Source organism: Protomyctophum bolini (genome assembly GCF_963924005.1).
Source record: "Protomyctophum bolini genome assembly, chromosome: 3".
In the NCBI taxonomy this organism is placed as follows: Eukaryota; Metazoa; Chordata; class Actinopteri; order Myctophiformes; family Myctophidae; genus Protomyctophum; species Protomyctophum bolini.
The window spans coordinates 1,843,483-1,855,674 of NC_137864.1; the positions used below are offsets into that span (position 1 = coordinate 1,843,483).

The following is a 12,192-nucleotide window of genomic DNA, read 5'->3' on the forward strand; positions in this document are numbered from 1 at the left end:
CTCAGGAGGTAGAGCATGCAGGTCGTCCAATGATCCGTGGGTCGGCGGTTCGAATCCCGGCTCCTCCTCCTCCTCCTGTCTACATGTCGAAGTGTCCCTTGGGCAAGAAGACACTGAACCCCACATTGCTCCCACTGTGCTGGTTGGTATACCTTGCATGTCTTGGTGTTATGTTGTTGTGTGCCATGTTTGTTCTCAATCTGTGCTACTGTACATGGTTGTGTTTTTCTGTTCGAACGGACTGTGAAGATGACTATAATAATGTGCTCCTGGGCTCTACACACACCCTCCGCCAACCTGGGGAGAGCAACGGACTTGAACTCATGCTTCCTTCATGGCATGCATGAGTGTCCCAAGTTGCTCCTTTTACAGGGGGGAGTTTCCCTGGTTGGACGTAGCGTGTGGAAGGAACACGTTATTCCAACCGGTTCCTTTCCCCTCCATCAGGCGCCCCGGCTGGCCAGGGGGAGGCAGTTTAGAGACCAGGATTACTGCATGTTTTTTGTGAGGGTACCTACCCTAGGGGACACGGGGAGAACATGCAAACTCCACACAGAAAGGCCCTTTCGCCAACCCCACCTTCGGGTATGGGCACTGATGACGCGGAGGAGGAAACACGCCGCCAGCACCCACAGTGCCCTGAGCGGGAATCGAACCCAGGACCTTCTATAGCTGTGAGGCGACAGCACTATACCGACTGTGCCACCGTCCGTGACCCCAAAAAGAGACATTTTGATGTCTCTCTGCACCAACACATACAAAAATGTGTTGACCTCATGGGACAGCTTTCTGAAAGACCTGGGAAGGATTCTACAAATGTCTTCTAAATCCTGACAGTTTTCTGAAAAACCCAGTGGCTCTCAAACATTTTCATGTCAAGGACACCAAATCCAGGGACCCCCCCCCCCCAGAAGCAAAGATTTTAGTTAAAAACTTGCTCTGTAACAATATATATATATATATTCAAAGATTTCAGGCACATTTTCACGATTTTTCAAAAATAGCAGACCTACAAGTTCATAGCGCGGCACTCGGTGCCGCGCTATATGAGCTTGTAGATCTGCTATTTTCCAATAGCTAAAGTATAACATAATGCTTTAAAACACCAAAAAGGGGTTCCCGCCCCCAAAATGGGTTAAGCACTTTAATCCCCATTTAAAAAAAATCACACCTGTGTGAACCAAGTGGCGCAACTCCCTAAAACTCTAAAAGCTGAATAACTCATAATCTACGGAGCTCTCCATGGTTTGGTCCATTAGCGCGATTTTCGGAGGTTTTTGCTGATAATCCGGTGGTCTAGATGGAAACATTGGCGCTTTCTATAGAGCAAGGATGGCTATATTTTAGGTCGCTAGCATTGACGCTAATTATGTAGCAACAACGTCCACACAGGGGTGCGTGCGCACACCAGTGGTGCACGCGCACATGCACGGCACTACACACACGGGTGCGGGTGCACACCAGTGGTGCACGCGCACGCATGCGCACACCTACTCGTGCTCATTTGACGTACATCACAAACAAACAGGTACACGGACTTGGACGCTGGTTGTAGAAGTGCAGTTGCACCACTTAAAAATACTGTGAAAGTATAGCTGATCTATACAAGCTCACAGCACATCTTCCAAATTCAAGCCTTTCCCGGTGTGTGTGTGTGTGCGCGCGCGTGTGTGTGTGTGTGTGTGTGTGTGTGTGTGTGTGTGCGTGTGTGTGTGTGTTAGAGCTGCAGCGTATAAGGTCTTTAGCCGGCCGTATTCCGTTTCAAAACACGAGCGACAACAAACCCTCCTCTTCTTGGGCTCGAGTTCCGCTCAGGAAAAAAAAGAAAAAAAAGGGTCTCTCTCTACTCTCCGCTGTCATTTTCACAGAGAAGACATACAGCTATACATGACGGCTCCTTGACCTATACACAAGACGTCACACGTTGGGAGATGTTTGTGTAGCCATACCTATATCGCCTTACTGAGAACCAGACCCAGTCCAAGACACCCAATAATGTCACCACCACATAAGAGAAGAGGACAGTGTTTTCTACAGAAAACACCCCCCCCCCCCGTTATCAAATTACTCTCCATTTCACATAAAACACAGAGTAACCAATAAGAGAGAATAACGCCCAAGTTTAACCCATTTTGGGGGCGGGAACACCTTTATATTATTTGTTATGCTTTAGCTATTGAAAAAAAATTGTGACAATGTGGCGCAGATCTTTGAATATATATATTTCAGAGCGAACATTTTCAACTAAAATATTGGCTTCTCGGGGGGGGGGGGGGGGGGGTCCCTGGAACTACATATTTTCAGATGGGGGGGGGGTCCCTGGAACTACATATTTTCAGATGGGGGGGGTCTGCGGCCAAATACAGATAATTCTGGGGGTCCTTGACGTGAAAAAGGTTGAGCACCACCACAGACATTATAGAAACATGGGGGTTTTTCAGAAAAATGTTAGGATTTAGAAGCCAGTTTTTTTTTTTTTTTATCGACCTCAGGCCTATAAATGGGTTTAAGTAACGACAGAACCCGGACCCCTTTGGCTGCCTCTTGTAATGGCGTCATTTGTTTTGTCATACCTGTAGTACAGTAAGTACACGGCTTTACATTTGGCACAATGCACAAAAAGAGACAATAGACCGAAGAATAATGTTGTACAGTAGGCCTACACGTTGCTCTCGTCTTGATGGTTATACAGGGGATTCGGACTGTATAGTCCCTATATGGTTGGGACTGATGCGCTTATACGGAAAAAAGCAGGTCCAAATCATCGCCAAACCATAATAAATATATTGATCGTTTTATATTCAATAAATATATATTCATATAGTTACAATACATATAACATTGTCATCTCTGTCTGGGCGGAAACCTTGTTATATCCCAAACTGCTAACTTTTTCCAGGATTCCCAATTCAAAAAACAGCAAAAGTATAGCAGATCTGCAGCAAGCTCAAAACGTGGTTATAGATCTGCTATACTTTTGATGCTTGTTTTGTTTTTGACGCTGTATATAGTGTGATCAAGTAGGGCGTTCATTTACCAACAAAAAATGCTAAAAGTTAAGAATATGGAGATAAGACAACATATATCATTTAACCCATTCTGAACGGGAACCCATTTTGGTGTCAGCATCATGTTATGCCTTAGCTATTGAAAAATAGCAGATCTACAAGCTCAAAGCGCGCCACCGAGTGGCGCGCTACGAGCGGCGCGCTACGAGCTTGTAGGTCTGCTATTTTTGAAAAATCGAAGAACGACTGACATTTTTCAGAATCTGATCTCAGGTCAGAATGGGTTATAATCAGACCAGTGTGTGTCCAGCGGAAACCTCGTATGAATCCGATCTCAGGTCAGAATGGGTTAAGTCGAGTCCACTATACAGACTATGGTATGCAGTTTCTCCAACCACAATGCACTGCATGAAAACAACAGACCAAAACACCAAGCCACCAATCACAATTCACAGTTGAAACAGGAAATTGGTGGGGGGAATTTTTTTTTGTTTTATCATGAGAACCGGTTGGTAGACACGAAGCACTGTGCGTGCGTGCGTGCGTGCGTGCGTGCGTGTGAACGTGCGGGGGCTTGTGTGACAACTGTGTGTGTAGCTGAGAACTCACACGCGCCACTGCTGTGGTTATGCAACAAACGTGGGACTTTAATACCTGTATACGCTCACACGGCGTGAGGGCTAAATTAAAAGTCCTGCAGCTTCTCTCACATCATGTGACGTTCACCGTTTGCGACATATTTAGATCAGTGACCTGCTAGAGAACCTCGAGGACGATTTATAGTTAAAGACACTCGTTTCTATTTTAACCCATTCTGGGCAGGAACCCCTTTCGGTGCATTGTGTTATTGTGCTATTGAAAAATAGCAGATCTACAAGCTCACGGCGCGGCACCGAGTGGCGAGCTACGAGCTTGTAGTGTAGGTCTGCTATTTTCTTTTTAATCACACCCGTGTGAACTGATTGTCTCTCTCTCTCTCTCTCATTAGCAGGCAACAGTGCAGCACTATCCCTCTCTCTGTGTTTCTGGCACGACAGCGCCCCCTACTGGTACTCATAGTCATATATACTGGTGCTCATTGACGTCACATTAGGTATAGGTGAAGACGGACATTGCTGTTCCTTGGAGTGGTTGCACCGCTCAAAAATGGTGGAAATGTGGCGCAAACCTTTGAATGTAATTTTCTTTCAGAGCGAGCGTTTTGAACTCAAATCTTTGCTTCTGGGGGGGGGGGGGGGGGAGGTCCCTGGAACAACATATTTTCAGAGGGGGGTCGGCGGCCAATTACATATATCTTTGGGGGTCCTTGACATGAAAATGTTTGAGAATGGCTGACACATAGGGTTCTTCAGAAAACCGTCAGGATTTGGAAGACTTTGTTAGAATCGTTCCCAGGTCAAAATGGGCTAATACGTTGTGTTATTTGAATCCTGAAAAGTAACAGGTTTTGGACACATATGAGGTTTCCACCCGACAGGGGTGATATTAAGCCCAGTCATTATTGGATTTCAAACCATTTTTGTCCACTTATTCCATCAAAACTAATGAAATATGATTGCAGTTATACTGATGAATGGCATGTGCTCATATACTGTCTGTCCTTCCGTCTCTGTGTGTGTGTGTGTGTGTGTGTGTGTGTGTCTGCGTGCGTTCGTCCAGTTTGAACACGTCAGCGTGACAGCTCTCTGGCCGGTCCAGGGTCAGTGTTTAATACATTCATCTCGGATGTCTCACAGCAGAAGGTCAGCATTTTACGGGCACTCGTTTTATGAATGCCATGTTTAACCCTCCGCCCTCGAGCTGCAAATAGCAAAGATATATAGCAAACAATCTCGTATTAAGTATAGATCAGGCACATATATGACTCTTAACCCCAAACCCCTTAAAACCTAAGCAGACCTACGAGCTTGTAGATCTGCTATTTTCCAATAGCTAAAGCATAACATAATGCTATAACACCAAAAGTGGTTCCAGCCCCAAAATGGGTTAATCATTTATTTATGTCCATTCCACATGAGAGATACAATTAAATAAAAGGACACAAATGTTTACACATGATGCTGGTGCTCAAACTAAATCAACTAAATCTTGGACAACGCCTCATAAGGGGTACACAAGTCACAGCGCCGTTGGCTGCATACTTGGCAGCCATACCAACCAATGATATATAGAAGAGATTGCACAGACTTTTACAAGGCGTTTTAAGCGTATTCTTTTGGCATCCCAAGTCGTTGGAAGCCTCTTTACAGGAATACTGGACAACTCACCCCGGTGCTTGCCCCGTTTTTCCTCCCGGAATTTTCACCAGTGAGGGGGGGGGATAACTTTGTAATATTATGCTATTGGCTGTTTGTATTCTTTTTTGGAAAAATATAAAAAGATACTCCCGTGGAAAGGCTATATTATGTTACTTATATTGACCCCTATAAACAATTTAGTATTATTTTGTATAATAAGGTTTTGCCCCCTCAAATGGTACCTCGTCAGATAATCCCCCACATATCCTACAACAACTTCTGTGAACAGACTTCACTGTAGTAGCTTTTCATGAATTATATTTGCACTTTAAGGCTATGTCTGCTGTCATGAAAGTTTATTGTTAGAGAAATTCAAAGTCCAGCCGTCTGTCTGCTGTCCAGCCTGGGGGAAAATTCTGGGAGGAAAACAGAAACGGGGTGAGTTGTCTCGTTAGCCCCGATGTGCATGTCCTTTAAGCTGCCAAAGATAAACACAAGTAGATGGCACCTATGCGGTGTAACCTAGCACTGTCATGGTATGGAGGAGTGACACACACACGCGTGTGTGCGCACGCACACACACACACACACACACACACGTGTTTACGGAGGTCTAAACTTGGTTCAGAGGACACTCTTTGCAGATTGTTGCCCGTGGCCCTGTTCCATTAACACGGGGGTAAAACAGTCTCCGCTCTTATCCCCGAGACGATTAGCGCCACATTATATCACCTCATGCCACACCGCGACCGCCACACGCCCCGACCGCCACACGCTCGTAGCATTCTACGCGCCCCCCCCCCCCTGCTAGCTATAGCCTAAAAGTAAAGTAACACTCGTTTTTATTTGTTTTATTTTACAGCGTGCGAGTGTTTGTTGAACGGCGCGCTACAGCATTCTACGCATTCTACTCTGCGCTTGCTATGCTAGCTATAGCGGAGAGGGAAGCACGCCAGCGCGGCAGGGGGGGGTGTAATAATAAAAAAAACGTTAAATAACATACAGGTTGGTTTTGAGGGAGGGGGTGTTTTTAGGGAAGGTTCATGTTGCGGTCACTAGTGCCCTCGCGTTGTGGGTGTTTGGGACAAGAAGGAAATGAAGACGTTTGTGGTAAATAAAATAAAAAAAAACGGGAATGACATTCCCGCGACTCATGAGATGTTGAATGCATCGGATAGAGAATGTAATTTATTGTACCGCTCATGTGTTTTATTGTTTAGACCTGCAGGTCAAATAAAATGTCTCCCCTGAGCATGGTCAATGGTGTCAAAAAAAGAAAAAAGAAAAAGAGGAAATAAATTCAGCACTATAGTGCCTAAAACCTAATTAACCAATTTTGACCTGGGAACGATTATACGAATGTCTTGACAGTTTTCTGAAAAGCCCCTACGTTACTCACACACACACACACACACACACACACACACAGACACACACACACAGATAGGAGAGTGCATGTATGGTCCTGCTGTACCTGTTGTAGCAGTAAAAGTATGGCAGGCTCAGTCTTGCATTATTGACATTCCACAACAGTGGGTTTTAACCCATTTAGACCAGAGTTAAAAACATTCACTTTTGAAAGAATATATATATATATACATTCAAAGATTTGCGACACATTTTCACGATTTTTTTTCAAAAATAGCAGACCTACAAGCCACTCTTTTTTTTTTTTTTTTCATTATAACATAATGTTTAAAACACCAAAAGTGGTTCTCGCCCCCAAAACGGGTTATAAGGTAACAGCCCACTTCATATATGCTGATGAAGTGAAGTCCAACGTGAGAGAACTACTATATGCTCAAAGACAAGAAGAACACCATACAAGTATATACTGTTACTGTACAAAGAGAAGGACACTCTACCATATACTGTACAAAGACATGGCGGAAATCAACATGAACTTGAACTCGGAACGAAGAACAAATAACACACATACCGTTTGAACAACAGTAGAGCGAGCCAGACCAATATATCAGCCATTTTTTTTTCCTTCAGGACATTGTTACTTATATAAAACAGGACATACCGTCTGCTGTGATCTCGTAAAAAACCCATTTTGGGGGACGGGAACCCCTTTTGGTGTTTTAAACATTATGTTATAATTTAGCTATTGAAAAATTGCGCTACGAGCTTGTATAGGTCTGCTATTTTTGGGAAAACCGTGAAAACGTTCATTTCAGAAAACTGGAGGATTTAGAAGATTTCTTTTTTTTTTTAATTAATTTGAGGTCAGGCCTAAATGGGTTTCAATGGACCCTCGGTCTGGCTCTGAACAGGCTGGTAGTGTGTGTGTGTGTGTGTGTGTGTGTGTGTGTGTGTGTGTGTGTGTGTGTGTGTGTGTGTGTGTGTGTGTGTGTGTGTGTGTGTGTGCGTGCGTGTGTGTGTGTGTGTGTGTGTGTGTGTGTGTGTGTGTGTGTAGGCTCGGGTGGTGTGTGACGAATCCAGTTGAAGTATACTGTATACCTCTGTCGGTACGGAGACGAGGAGAACAAAACAACGAGACACTGAGGAGGCAGTATGATCACACTGTCGGTCGTTAACATGGCATGATTCATAACAGCCTGCACAACGTAGGGCTGCAGCTGTAGAACATTAGCTTAATTAGCTTAGCTGTTATTCTACCGATTATTACTTTTTCCTATTCATCCGATAAACCGCCGCTCCCACTGAGAAAGAGAGAGAGAGAGAGACAGAGACCAGGTGTATATACTTTAGAGTGATGACAGTCCAGGAAAGTGGCTGATAACCCACATATAGGAGACCTCATAGCTCAACCAACCAGCACACACACACACACACACACACACACACACACACACACACACACACACGGGAAGCGAGGGCGTTTTAATCTCACTATTATTCACCAGTTAAAACCCATTTAGGCCCGACCTCAACATTTTAAAGAAAATGAGGTTGTATATATATCTGCTATTTTTTTCAATAGCTAAAATTATAACATAATGTTTAAAACACCAAAAGGGGTTCCCGCCCCAACATGGGTTATAAGCTGTGTTAGCCCGGTGAGATAATGTTCATATAGAATAAACCATAAATAATCATATGCAGAATAATCATATAGATTTCAGTACGTTATAGAGTATATGCACATGCATAAAGTGAGTGGCAAATCAAGTGGCCCCCTCCCCCCTTTCAGAACGACCCCCTCCCCCCTTTCAGAACGACGAGTGGCCCAGGAAATGAAATGCAATGCATTTCTCCCATAGGATTTTCTTTAAGTATTTATTTAAAGACGGTTATACGCCGCGGACAAAGCCAACTCGGATCGTGACAAATCATGACAATGAACACAATGTTTTGGGCCGATCAAATCATTAGAAAGAAGAAAATAAAGGCAGGAGACACAACACTATTTGTTTTGTTTTTCTTCTTATAAATTATTTGATCGGCCCCAAAACATTGTGTTCATTGTCATGATTTGTCACGATCCGAGTTGGCTTTGTCCGCGGCGTATAGCCGTCTTTAAATAAATACTTAAAGAAAATCCTATGGGAGAAATGCATTGCATTAGATGATAATTAAGAAACCAAATGGACCCTTATGGGGTCTGTAACTCAAGAGAGTGTACAAATGGAACCATTTGGGTTCCATTTGCACTGTACTCACAGATTTCTACAATATAAATTGGGGGTCCCAGAGATGCTATTAAATGGACGAGCGTCCGTAGCCTATAATAATTCTGGTCAAACCTGGGGGGGGCCCTTGAAATGAAAATGGTTGAAAATCACTGCTAGTGCCGTAAAGATTATGGGAGGGGTCCCTGGCATATCTTTTCAAATGGGGGTCCGCGGGCTAATGACTGTCATTTTGGGGGGTCCTTGACATGAAAAAGTTTAGGAACCCCTGCTCTAACCCATTCTGGACGGGAACCCCTTTTGGTGTTTTTAACTAAGTATTATATGATATACTTTAGCTATTGAAAAATAGCAGATCTACAAGCTCGTAGCGCGCCACTCGAGCTTGTAGGTCTGCTATTTTTGAAAAATCGCGAAAATGCGGCACAAATCTTATTTGAATATATATTCTTTCAGAGCGAACGTTTTTTTTTTTTTTTTTCTCGACGTCAGGCCTTAATGCTCTATAGAGTTATGGCGGTGGGTCCTTGACATTAACCCATTCTGACCGGGCACCCATTTTGGTGTTAGCATCATGTTATGCTTTACCTATTGAAAAATAGCAGATCTACAAGCTCATAGCGCGCCACCGAGTGGCGCGATACGAGCTTGTAGGTCTGCTATTTTTGAAAAATTCGAAGAACGACTGACATTTTTAGAATCTGATCTCAGGTCAGAATGGGTTCATCAGACCAGTGTGTGTCCAGTGGAAACCTCGTATGAATCTGATCTCAGGTCAGAATGGGTTAAAGAAGTCTGAGAACCACTGGTATTGTAGTTGTATATCGCAGACGTGACGTCCACATATACCAGCTCATGACATGTGTGATAAAAAACCTGTTCAGGGGAACGGTTCCAAGCGAGATGGAACCAATTCCGGTTCTGCAATGTTGGATCAGGTTCCTCTGGTTCCTTTAACCCCTTTTGGTGTTTTAAGCCCTTATGTGATGCTTTACCTGTTTGGAAGAAAAAAAAAAGCAGATCTACAAGCTCGTAGCGCGCCTATACGAGCTTGTATATGCCTGCTATTTTTGTGTGTGGTAAATCTTTGAATATATATTTCAGAGTTTTTAACTGTTTTTAACTGTTCCAGGTAGGCCTGTCAAAAAAAATCGATTCGAGTTAGAATCGAGATTCTAATGCCGTCCGATTCAGAATCGATTCTCATTTTCCAAAAATCGATTTTTCCAAAAAAAAACAAATGTACCTGTGCATGCTATGCATTATGGCCTGGGTTTCTGCATAGTGCATTTACTACCAGCTAAGCTATGCCTGCCAATTGTATTTATTTTACACCTGTTTTAATACTAATGTTCTGGTATTGAGTGAGAAGAGATTTTGTAACTTTTGTACTGGTTCAAATTTAACCTTTGTGTGTTTAAATCATTCAGTTGATAAAACCTTTACAATTATACAAGCTTTTTACTAAATGTACTCTGCTTTCATGCCAGAAGACTGGAGTAGATCATGCTAAAATTCTATTTAATTGAAAAAAAAAACTGCTTTAGAATCGAAAAAAAATCTTTTTTGAATCGAGAATCGGAAAAATCGAAAAGATCGTTTTTGAATCGAATCGTCACCCCAAGAATCGGAATCGAATCGAATCGTGGGACACCTAAAGATTCGCAGCCCTAGTTCCAGGGGAGGTCCCTGACTCCCTGCAGAACATCATATTTTGAGATGGGGGGGGGGGGGTCCGTGGCCCAATAGAGATAATTCTGGGGGTCCTTGACATGGAAAAAGGTTGAGCACAATTGATATAGATACATGGGTTTTTTTTTTTCAGAAAACTATTAGGATTTAGTCAGTCCAAAATGGGTTAGTATTAGTAGTTATGTGTTAACCCATTCTGACCGGGAACCCATTTTGGTGTTCCAGCATCATGTTATGCTTTAGCTATTGAAAAATAGCAGATCTACAAGCTCATAGCGCGCCACCGAGTGGCGCGCTACGAGCTTGTAGGTCTGCTATTTTTGAAAAATTCGAAGAACGACTGACATTTTTAGAATCTGATCTCAGGTCAGAATGGGTTCATCAGACCAGTGTGTGTCCAGTGGAAACCTCGCATGAATCTGATCTCAGGTCAGAATGGGTTAAATCTAATCCAACAACAACAACAACAACAACAGTATTCTCCTCATGAGACGTCCCTGACTGTTCAGACCGCCCTGATCCAGAAACACTGGATAATAATAGCATAATAAGACAGAGACAGGAGTCCTGTTTCTGGACAAACAAACTGGAGATTGACAGTATTATTATTATTATTATTAGTAGTAGTATTACTGCTGATGTTCTGGACAAAACTGAGTCTGATGGAGGACTCATGTTTGTTGGGAAAGGAGGGAGAGAGAGAGAGAGAGAGAGAGAGAGAGAGAGAGAGAGAGAGAGAGAGAGAGAGAGAGAGAGAGAGAGAGATTGAGACACAGACAGACAGACAGACAGACAGACAGACAGACAGACAGACAGACAGACAGACAGACAGACAGACAGACAGACAGACAGACAGACAGACAGACAGACAGACAGGCAGGCAGACAGACAGACCCTGAGAATGTACAAATGTGTAAATTCTCAGAGTTAAAATAAGTCTGAATATTTTACTGGAGAAGGAGAGAGCGAGAGGGGGGCGGGGGCGGGGCGGGGGGGGTGGGGTGGTATATGGGACCTCCCTATGCTTCCCTCAAGGAGTTCTAAAATTAGCCTGGAATGTAGTACTGCAGCTCTCTCTCTCTCTCTCTCTCTCTCTGACACACACACACACACCCACTCTCCCTACCAGCTCTGTAAAATAAACAAGGTAGCTAGCATACAGGCATGCACGCACGCACACACACACACACACACACACACACACACACACACACACACACACACACACACACACACACACACACACACACACACACACACACACACACACACACACACACACACACACACACACACACACACACACACACACACACACACACACACACACACACACACACACACACACACACACACACACACACACACACACACACACAGAGAGAGAGAGAGAGCTGCCCAAATGATACGCTGAACCTGCACCCTGAAAGAAGTGAGCGTTCAATCACTTCAGCTGGCTGAAAGTCAGCTCTCTGTTGAATTATATAGATACAGTGGACAAAGACAATGCAACTTAAATGACGGACAGACCGAAATACAGACGGACAGATATATATATATATATATATATAGGGATACAGGCTGGTAGGGCTAGACAGACTGTCCACTACTACGTACATACGTATATACGTATACTGTAGAAAAAAATTACTTCTT

The 12,192-nt window shown here is 43.6% G+C and overlaps 2 protein-coding genes across 2 annotated transcripts in view; both read right to left on the bottom strand.

Annotated features, from left to right (window-relative positions):
• Positions 1–12,192, bottom strand: part of tmem131l (transmembrane 131 like) — a 101,009-nt gene that overhangs the window by 65,849 nt on the left and 22,968 nt on the right.
• The window catches only part of mnd1 (meiotic nuclear divisions 1 homolog), a 49,336-nt gene continuing 46,709 nt past the window's right edge, over positions 9,566–12,192 (bottom strand). Inside the window, exon 9 of the mRNA XM_080759712.1 lies at positions 9,566–9,613. The gene's annotated coding sequence lies outside the window, so the exon portion shown is untranslated. The remainder of the gene's footprint in view (positions 9,614–12,192) is intronic.